Source organism: Monodelphis domestica, chromosome 8 (assembly GCF_027887165.1).
Source record: "Monodelphis domestica isolate mMonDom1 chromosome 8, mMonDom1.pri, whole genome shotgun sequence".
NCBI lineage: Eukaryota > Metazoa > Chordata > Mammalia > Didelphimorphia > Didelphidae > Monodelphis > Monodelphis domestica.
The window spans coordinates 124745713-124756111 of record NC_077234.1 but is presented as its reverse complement, the minus strand read 5'-3'; the positions used below and the strand labels follow the sequence as shown (position 1 = coordinate 124756111).

General features: G+C 36.7%; 1 pseudogene; it reads right to left on the bottom strand.

Moving 5' to 3' along the window:
• Nucleotides 1–6529: 6529 nt before the first annotated feature.
• On the bottom strand, nt 6530–8638 carry LOC100010931 (general transcription factor IIH subunit 1-like; annotated as a pseudogene).
• Between the last annotated feature and the right edge of the window lie 1761 nt (nt 8639–10399).

Sequence of the window (10399 nt, the reverse complement as noted above, 5' to 3'; positions counted from 1 at the left end):
AGAAAAATTATTAAAGAGATCATAGTTTAAGCTAAGTATGAAGTGAGGATTGTAAACCTTAAAATTCCTTAGACTTATAAATGTTGGAAATTTCACCATTGGGAAATTTCATACTTGGAAAATTTCTTACTGACAGTCTATTGGAATGTGAACCCCATTGGCATGGGAGGTTCCTCCTCCTCCCTTCTTAAGATTACTTTAGGACAGAAACCTTTTGCTGAACAATGGAAAGGACTTTGACCTATACTTAAGCATAGAACAGGAATTTCTTTGAGTCATGATTGATTTTAGAATTGATACAATGGAGATACTTGGAATCAATCTCCACCCTACTCAGTCCTAACAGGATTGAGGAAGGGCTGCAGCATAGATCAAAATTTAATTATTCCAATCTCTACCCTACTCAGGGTAACAGGATTTAGGAAGGGCTGTAGCAAAGGATCAAAGATTTAATTATTTGAAAATATGACCTTCAATAGACATGTGCAAAGCCAGAGACCTCTGGATGGTCCTGGGTTAAGCTAGAGCCTCCATTGGCACAGGGAAATTGATGGACAGTGATTGGTAGATGTGAGAACTGAGGGGAGGGAACTTGGATGGTTTCCTTAAAAATAGAGGGGTCTGAAGACTCAGGGTGGTGGTTGAGGAGTTTGTCTGAGTGGTTGGAGTGTGCTCTGAGAAGCTTGCTCTGAAGGAAGCTGAAGGTGGGGGCCTTTGAGACTGTTTCTCCATTTTGGTCACGTGAGTAATAGGGACTGATCTCTTTTCTTTGCCCCAGCTATCTAAGGGCTTGGGCCTTTTGGCCCAGCCTAAACAGAGGGGGTATTTAAGCCCTATTCCCTTATCTCCCCTTTTGCTCTCTCTCTCTCTCTCTATCTCTAATTCCTTTCTTCCTCCTGTTTGTAATTAAACTCTATAAAAGGCTGACGGCTGATTTGGTTTTCATTTAGGAATTACATAGCTGAATTCCTTGGTGACCTTAAATTAATATATATATATATATATATATATATATATATATATATATATATATATCAGTCTTTTAAAGTGATTTCCTTGTCACAGGATGTCTGGTATAGTTATTTTCTAAGTTGCAAGTTCAATGAAAAACTCACCATTTGGTGGGGAAGGTTATGGAGATGAAGGCATTGCTAGCATGCAAAGGTCATTGGTTTAGAAGTATATAAATAATCTTCAAAGTCATGAACTGAGTCAGATTAGAGTTTAGAATCACTAGTATGAGTATTTCCTAAAATAGAGGTTACATTCAGACAAAGAGCATCATCCAACCTATTTTGAAACTGAAATGATATTTGTTTTAGGAACCAGCATGGGAAAATTTAAAAGAACTGAATAATTTCCAAAGTGATGTAACTTGTTCTCTTTCTCCCATTCAATTTCTGGCCTACCTTATCTGGAGTATCTATTCAAGAAATATATGCTGATCAAAGGAATATATAGCACCTAGGAAGGTATGCTGCACAACAGGTAATGAGCATTCCCATTGGTCCTTTCCCTGTGTCATTACCCCTATTCATGATTTCTCTTGAAGAGAAGGAGAAGGGCCAACGGTGAGCTTTCAGGTAAACTAGCACTCTCAAACACATACAATGTTCTATGCAGATTAATAAACTAAATGATTTGGTCTTTCAAATGAATGTTAAAATTGGCACAATGAGTCATTCTGCAGCTACTAGATTTTTACCTGTATGAACTGTTAATCCAGACTTTTCTTAGTATGTATATGGAATAATTTTCAAGTTATTTCTTAACTCTCACAGTTGGCAGAAATAACTCCATATTTTTATAGTAGTATTAGGTAATTTATCTTAGTTTTGCCATACTCTAACTCATTTGAACAATTGTGAAGAATTCAATAAAACTCTGTGATTAGACTGACAGAAGCCTAAACCACTGTGAGAATAAGCCAAGAGTTACCTAAAGTTTAAAACAAGTTATTAGATTAATGAAGCCTATTTTTAAATACCCTTATTTTGTGATTTTGTAAGATTGTGAATCATGGAATAACAGCTGACAATGAATTGTAGTTGTGGATGATCTAACAGAAAACAATGGGAGAAACTACTGTAATACATCAAAAAAGAAATATTAAGATAAGTAGTATAGTGTGGAAAGGATACCATTGATGAGATATGGCCTGAAATATATGGCCAGAAAAGAAGACAGAATGATCATTCAGCAGTAGATATGATCTGTTTGCATCTACAAGTTCTCAAAAGGATGCAAGGAAGACTTGAATTTTTGGTAGATTTTTGGTAGGCAACCTTTTGGGAAAAAAAGCAAGGGTCATATAGAAGGGGGTGTTAAGGATGAGTTGTAGGGCATATTTTTTAATTTCTTTTTCTTTTTTTACTTTAGAATATTTTTCCATGGTTACATGATTCATGACTCCCCCTTCTTCTCTCCCCCCTCCCAGAGCTGACAAGTAATTCCACAGGGTTATACCTGTATGAAGAGCCAGTGTATAATGATTTACTTGAAGGTTGTATGTAAATGTAATTTTGCACCCATGGACTTCATTTCCCAGCATCCCACTCTTCTCCTATCATTGCATGTTAACATAGGCAGGATGTGAGGTCTGGGTAAGCCACGCCTCTCAGGGGTGGGGCTTCTGGTCGGGGCTGTTCTGGTGGAGGTCTTTTGGCAGGGGCTATGTGAGGTAGGGTGCTGGAGCTCAGGCTTCTCTTTTGGTCCTCTATTCACCCTTATATTTGGAACCATAAAAATGTACTGCATTGAATACTACAATATCCTTTCCTTTAAGAAAAATATTTTTTCATGCATTTTAAGAATTTTATACTAATTTTGTCTGAGCAAATACCGATGAAGAGAAATTACTTTCCTTCATTTATCTATTTTGTTCTGCTCAAAATATTCATTGAATTGTCACTTCTTTAATTTTTTCTTTCTTCAGAAGTATAAGAGTAAAATCTATTTGTTTATGCCAAAGAGAAGAATGTAAATCTAAAAGAATGAGAAAGCTAATGATTTTGAAAATCTTTTCACTTGACACATTTTGATCCCCATATTTCCCTCTAGATTTTCTTCATTTCTATCCTTCCTCCATTACAGGTGAAAATCGTATTCTCTGGGTGAGTGCAGCTGCCTGTACTGTAGGATTCCAGCTGTAAAAATGTTGAATAGAACATGAAATTTGCCTTTTGCCTTTTGACTTTTCCATCTGCTCTAATGTATACATTTCATTATTTCTAAGTGCAGAACAGTTTTGTTGGTGGAAATGAATAACAACAACAACAAAAAAAGCAATGAAGGATCATTTTTTTTTTCTATTTTCACAGGATAAACTAAGGCTACCAAACTTTTTATTCTGACATGTCCACAATACCCATTCCCACTCTTCAGTACAGGAGTCAATGAAATGAAGACATATCATTGCTCCCAGGGGTGCTGTAGTAACATAGGGGTTTTATACTTGGCAATACACTTTGGGTTAGTGTTTAACACATTGATAAAGGAAAGAGAGAGAAAGTACATTTAAATGGCAGCTCCATTGCTCTTGAACCATATAAGGTATAACCTAGATGCACTTTTCTTTGAAAGCATTCATGCTCATTTTAGGAAGCCTTATTTGTTCTAAGACAGTAGATTCTTAATTTAATTTAAAAAACCATTTATTTAGTGACTACTATGAGCTTGGAACTGTGCTAGAAATTAGAAATACAAAGACAAAATGTGAAATATTATCTAACCGATGAATTCGCTTTGTACTTTAGTGTGGAGTTGTAGGTGTGTATATGTATATGTGTGCATGTGAATTGGTGTGTGCATGAGAACATTACATGGAAAAGTACATAAAATATAGGAATATGAATTGAACCAATGTCATCATTGTGAAGGAAACTCCCCCAAAATTTGCAGGTTTCTAATAAGGATCTATGCATATTTCATAGAGCTATTCTTCCAGTCTTTATCTACCCTGAAAAGTCCTTGTTGCTGGATTGTTATATTTCTTTTAATGGCTTTTTGGATCCTTTTGGAGAAGATCTATGTCTTTCTAATGCTTTGGCTCACCAGCCTTCATCATTATATGCCCACAATGATTGTCAATTGTTTTAGAAATAGATATTTACTATGATAGTAAAGCACTTTGCATAGTTCCTGGCATTTTTTTTTTTACTCAGTCATTCAGTTGTTCTGACTTTATGACCCCCATGCACCATAGCATGCCAGGTCCTTTTGTCTTCCACTATTGCCCAAAGTCTATCCAAGCTCATTCATTGCTTCTATGACCCTATCTATCCATCTCATCCTCTATTATCTCCTTCTTTTTTTGCATGAATATTTCTCAACACTGGAGACTTTTCCAGTGATCCCTTTCTTCTTATTGAGTGACTAAAGTATTTAAGCTTCAACTTCTGTATTTGTCCTTCCAAAGTACAGTCAGAGCAAATTTATTTATGTATTAAATAATTTGATCTTGTTGTTCAAGAGACTCTTAAGTCTTCAACAACATCACAATCTGGATTCCTGGATTGTCATACTAAGCTTTTCTTATACTCCAATTCTAACAGTCATGTATTGCCTCTAAAAAACCACCACAACACATAGCTTTAATTATACAGACCTTCGTTAAAAGGTAATGTCTTTGCTCTTTAGACTTCAGATCTATCATAGATCCCCTTCTGAGGATTAATGCCAGTTAGCTAGAGGGTAAAAAGGAAGTAGCAGCAACAGCAGAATTGGTGTAAAACTTCTCTCCACCACCAAAAAAAAAAAAGTCTTTGAAAAGCTCTCTTTGAAGTATATAGAGTCATGGGGGCAATGGGCATAAGTCTGGATAGTAATAATGGCAGATAGGGTAATTCATACTTCCTGGTTACTGGAAATTTTATTCTTTTATGACACTCTTTTTGGTTATTGCATAGTTTTTCTATTAAGGTACTTATAGTGCTTTGAATATGTATTTCCTTATCATGTTTTGTCTTGATTCCTGATGCTTACATTGCCTACAACTGTTGCTTTCCTGGGATTATGTTTAGGGTGCTGAAAAAAAAGTTTTAATTTTCTTATCCTCCAACATTTACTTTCCAGGAAAGGAGGAAAATTAAGACTGAAGCACTTCTCCCTCCTCACCCCCATGAAATCATTCCAGGGTCTTGCCTAGAAGACTTCCACCTTCAGTCAACACTGACAATTGAAACTTCATGATTTCCCAAAACCTCCCTATCTTATAGCTAACCCATAGAGAATGACCAACTTTCCTAAACCAATATGAAGATATTTCCTGTGTGGCATTACTTTTTAATATATAGTGCCGTTTAATGATCTAAGTTGGTAAGACTTTCTGAAATTAATCTAAAATATATGAATTATTTAAAAAACATACAAATTAGTCAAATCCTTTTTGAATTTAGTCTGGTCTTTGATTAAGAAATGTTCTCACCTGGTTATCAAAGTGTAGCATCTAATCACTTACTCTTAAATGGGTAGAATCATTGATCAACTAAGTTAGTGACCCCCATCCTCACACTTGAAATTTATCATCTTAGAGCACTTCTATAACACAGGGGGGTAAGTGATCTGCCCCAGGTCATATATCCAATGTCAAAAGGTGTGTCTTTTTTTGCATGAAATGGGATTACTTTTGTGTCTAATTTTTTAATACAAGACAGTTAAACCTTAGATATACAGGGAGTCCATTTTGTTAGGAAGATAATAAGGCACAGATTCCAGATAGAATATCATATCTAACTTCTTTTTTGCATTCACACACTTTCCATTCTATGCAATGATTATGTACTTGCCAAAAATAATTTAACAGTCAGTTAAAGACCAGAAAAAAAATACTTGAGAAACATATCATTTCTCTTTGAGAGGTGAAAATAAGTAAATGATTTTTATAGTTCTTTTTACTTGTAAGATTTTTAAGCTCGTAAAAAAGCATTTTGTTTCCCAAAGTACAAGGCATCTTAAAAAAAAAAATCTCAGCAGTGCATGTGTGTGCATTCAGCTTCATTGTCTCTTGGAAAAAGATTTTGCATAAAAAATTCAAGACTTTCTGTAAACTGTTCACCTTGTGTTATTCCAGGACCTCAAACCACAAATAAAGGCTCAGTACAATTCTATTGCTTCTCATTTCCTTATGAAGCAGAACAGAAGATACCTCTGGAATACAACTCTCTCCTAATGGTTAAAATGACAGTTTCTCTCTGCTTTATTTAGGATATGCCTTTTTCAACCTATTTCAGTAAAGTACAAAGAGAATCCAGTAAAACATGAAGAACTAATGAAGGAAAAAGCCCAACATTTAATTTCTAATTTATACCATATGCTTTAAAAAAAGGTTAGACAAAAAAGTCAGATTTTTTTTCAATTCACCTTTTTTAAACTTAGTTTTTATTTTGAAAGCAGTTTTGAAGGCAAATAAAAAGCAGTTCCCAACTAAATGCACTAAACACTGTCTTTTAAAAATTCAGCTTGTTTTGGTTCTGCCTCAATTTACCCTCCAGTTTTCAAGATTAGTCACAGTTTCTTTCATTCCAGAAGGTATAAGTTCAAAAGTGTCAGTTCCTAAGTCCATTAGCTACCAGCAACCTTGTAGCATCATCTGGGTGATGCTCAGAGCATGTTTAGACATGGACTAAACCCTCCTATGGCCAGGGCTACTTCATGTATCCTTCAACCATATGTAGAGTTTATTGTAGGTCATCTGCAGCATCTCTTCTATGTCATTTAACAAATTTGTGCTTAAATACTGTCTCCAAGTTTTTTTTTTCTTGAAATAGGCAGAGTTTGGTAGCTTGGAATTGTTTCAAATTACTCTTCTTTCTTACTATCTTTTCATCTGGGAATGATGTGTTAAGTGGGGGGGGGGGAGAAGGGACCAGAAATATCTCAGCAGCTTCCCCAAAGTCATATACAAATGTTTCAGTTCTTTCTGATTGTCATTTGGCGCCATCTTGTTTATGGCTTGCTGTGACCCACCCTTCCTAAGTGATCTTCCCTGAATAAGGGCTTCTCTAGAGGGTAGGGCTGTGATGATGCTATTTGTAGTGCCACTTGAAAGAACCTGAGTTAGTTTGGATGTATACATTCCCATTTCTTGCTTAGTCCTCTGAAAAAAAACAATAATATCCTGGCTTGCCTACTGGAGGGACTGAACTAGAGTTGGGTCTTGATAATTACTATCTAACTTCTTCAGCCTTAGTGCAATAGTTTTTATATTGCTATTTTCCCCTGAAGTCTTCATACTCAATAGATCCTTGTAATTTCACCCTTTTGAATGGTGACTGAAAGAAGTCTGAATGCTGAGAGCTCCAATCTGGGCTGTTATCCCCACTGTTGTGATCATTTTGTGCTCTTGTTTCTTGAGGTCCATTGCCAGGACCACAGCTACGTGATAGTTAAATCTCTTGATGATGGAAACATTGCTATTCTCCTTTATGGATTTTGAAGAGCACAAGGGAAACCCCATAGCCCTCATCTAACGATTTATCCTCCAGTGCTGTCACATCTAATAGTGGGCTTTTCATAGTTAGAGATGCCATTTTTAAAAAATCAGCCATTTTGGCACTTCTGCAAAGAGATCTTCTGACCCTGGGTTAAGCGGATCCATATGAAAATAATGAGGTTGAAAAAATATTGTCCAGAATTCTCTTTCTGTCATGTTATGTGGAATGTTTTCTGCACATTTCATTTTTATTGCTGGGTAGCTCCTAAATATGTACTCAATGATACCAGAAGTTAAATTATACTTTAGGCCATTACAGCCATCTGTCTGAGGCCAAACATCAGCCAGAAATGCTGTAGAAATCCCCACATCCTCTTTGTGATTGGATGCAGGAGAGCTATCCACAGTATCCACACTTAAAAGATAACCCCAAATTCCTTAACACCCATCAGCTGATGCACCACCAGGTCTTTAGAAAGCTGAAACAAAACAGGATCTTCTTGCAGCATTCTTTGTTCTCTTCCAGTTCTGCATTGGCTTTCCTCTTGAATTTGGGTAGCAACTGCTGAAGACTATCTTTCACAACATGTTGTTCCTTGACAGCTTTGTTTCCCTTGGAAAAATGGAAGTTGTTTATGTCTTCTGCATGTGGCAGCAGCCAAAGCTCGATTTTAGCTTTTCCTTCACTACTGATTTTCTGGAGCTTAATGTCTGCATAGATATGGGTGGTGATAAGCCTGTCTTTGTCTTTAGGTGCTTAAGCTAGCCTTCCTGTAAAGATGTACAGGACCCCATCTCATTTCTTCTGATGCACATTCTTTGCAATCAGTAAAACTTCTGATGAAGATGCCATTCTGTCTGGAAGGTGTTTAGAGCCCAAAGCATGTCTAGAGGGGCTTTTCTCTGTTGCTCTCTTTTCTGGAGCTGCCTGGCTAAGCCTGGGGTCCACCTCCATTGCTGGGGAGGTTTCTCCTCCTCCATAGTTGGCTGGGAGGTGTAATAGTTAAAATAGTTGGTTGTCATAAACTGTAGTGATTAAATAGTGGAAGACTTAAATTGTAGTAGATATAAGAGTGGATGAGTAAGCTGTGACCGCAGGAAATATGTTTTCACTATAGTGTTTTGTTTTTAAATCAATATATAAGGTGGTCGCCAGGGAAATATTCCCAATTATTCAAGTACCCAAGTCAACTGGGTTTTATAGAGAATTTAATTAATAATACAATGAGGAATTAAAGAAAGAGAGAAAGAGTTAGAAAGGAATAAGTGTGAAGGGCCTTAAGCCAACATGGCCTAGACCTGAGTCTTAAGAGAGAGATCAGTCAGTCTTTAATCACTCACCACAAGATCTGCCCCAGCAAGGATTCTAGTGATCAGAGAGGCACTAGCTGCAATTCAGACTTCCCAGCTGACTGTCCTGAGAGAGACCCGGGAGAGACAGAGTCTCCTTAGAGGGAGTTCTAGCCAGAGTCCTCCTCAAAGGGAGTTCCATCCAGAGACTGTCCCAAGAGCCTGTTTCCAGAGCTCTCTCCCAACAGCCTCCTTAGAGACTCAATCCTCAATCTGAATGCCCATCTGAATGAATCTGAGCTCCTATTTAAAGGGCATTTTCTCCTATGCCACCTCCCCTAAGTCCTTATATCTACCAATCACAGTAGATGTTTTTCAAAGGACAGACCATTCTTGTTCACACCTGAGTAGACTAATCTTTTTGAGTAATTCACACCAGGAAAGCTCTGGGTAAGTTTCTCACCTCTTTGCTCCTTGTAAATTCACAAGTTGCTTGACCTTTATAGGTACTTAGCACCCTTCTGTATTAGTCCTAAAATAGGCATGGCTTAAGAACTTTTTGTCCCCCTATAGGTATGGGTTTAAGTACTTTTCATTGTTCAGAAAGGAGTTTACAACTTTATCTTCCCCTAAGGCATGCTTAAGTATGGTGAAGTAGAGTTCTCACATTCCTGATCTAAGTTACTTTCACTGCCCAAATGGTGAATAGTCCCAATGGGGAATTTTTAAGATTCACAATCCAACTTCTGTGAGAAGAAGGGCCACAAAATGATGGAATGTAGAACCTTTCTTAAAATGATTGGAAGAAATACACAGTTTAATAACAACTTTAGAAATAACAACTATAGAAATGATGATAATAGTCATAGAAACCAGAATTTTAGAAATTTTAGAAATTATTATAATGATTATGGAAATAACTATAATGAATATAGAAATAAGAACTTTAGAAACCAGAATTATAGAAATAGGAATTGGGAAAATGATGACAATGCTCCAAATGAAGAAAATGATAATGCTCAACAACAATATATGAGAAATGGTGTTCATCCAAAAAAATACTCGAGGTGCTAATGACCCTCAGAGAGATACCCTTCAGGAGGGTGCCGAAGGAACTTCCCAAATATAATGAAGGTGGTTCTTCTTAGACTCTATTGATTTTGTTGATGTTAATTAACCTTTTTCAGTTTTGTCTCTACTCCAAATAGTACGAAAAGGATGAACAAAGAATTTAAAACTATGATTGGCAAATTATGCACTGAGACACATTTAAAATGGCCTGAAATTCTCCCTCTGGCCCTATTTTATCTTAGAAGCAGGCCTAGAGGAGACTTACACATCTCACCATTTCAGATGCTTTTTGGACATCCGCCTATACAGGCTAAACCTTTTCCCCCTGCATATACATCACTATTAGGGGGAGATACTTCTATTGCTTCTTATATAGAGGAATTACAGCATAAACTACATGAACTTCATGAATCTGGAGCTGCAGTACAAGCTGGACCACTAGACTTTTCTCTGCATGACCTGAACCCAGGAGATAAAGTGTATATTAAGAATTTCAAGTGTACTGGAGCAACTCAGCCGTCATGGGAAGGACTATTCCAAATATTGTTAACTACTCCAACATCTATAAAGGTTGGAGAAAAGGACTCTTGGATTCATTGCTCGCAT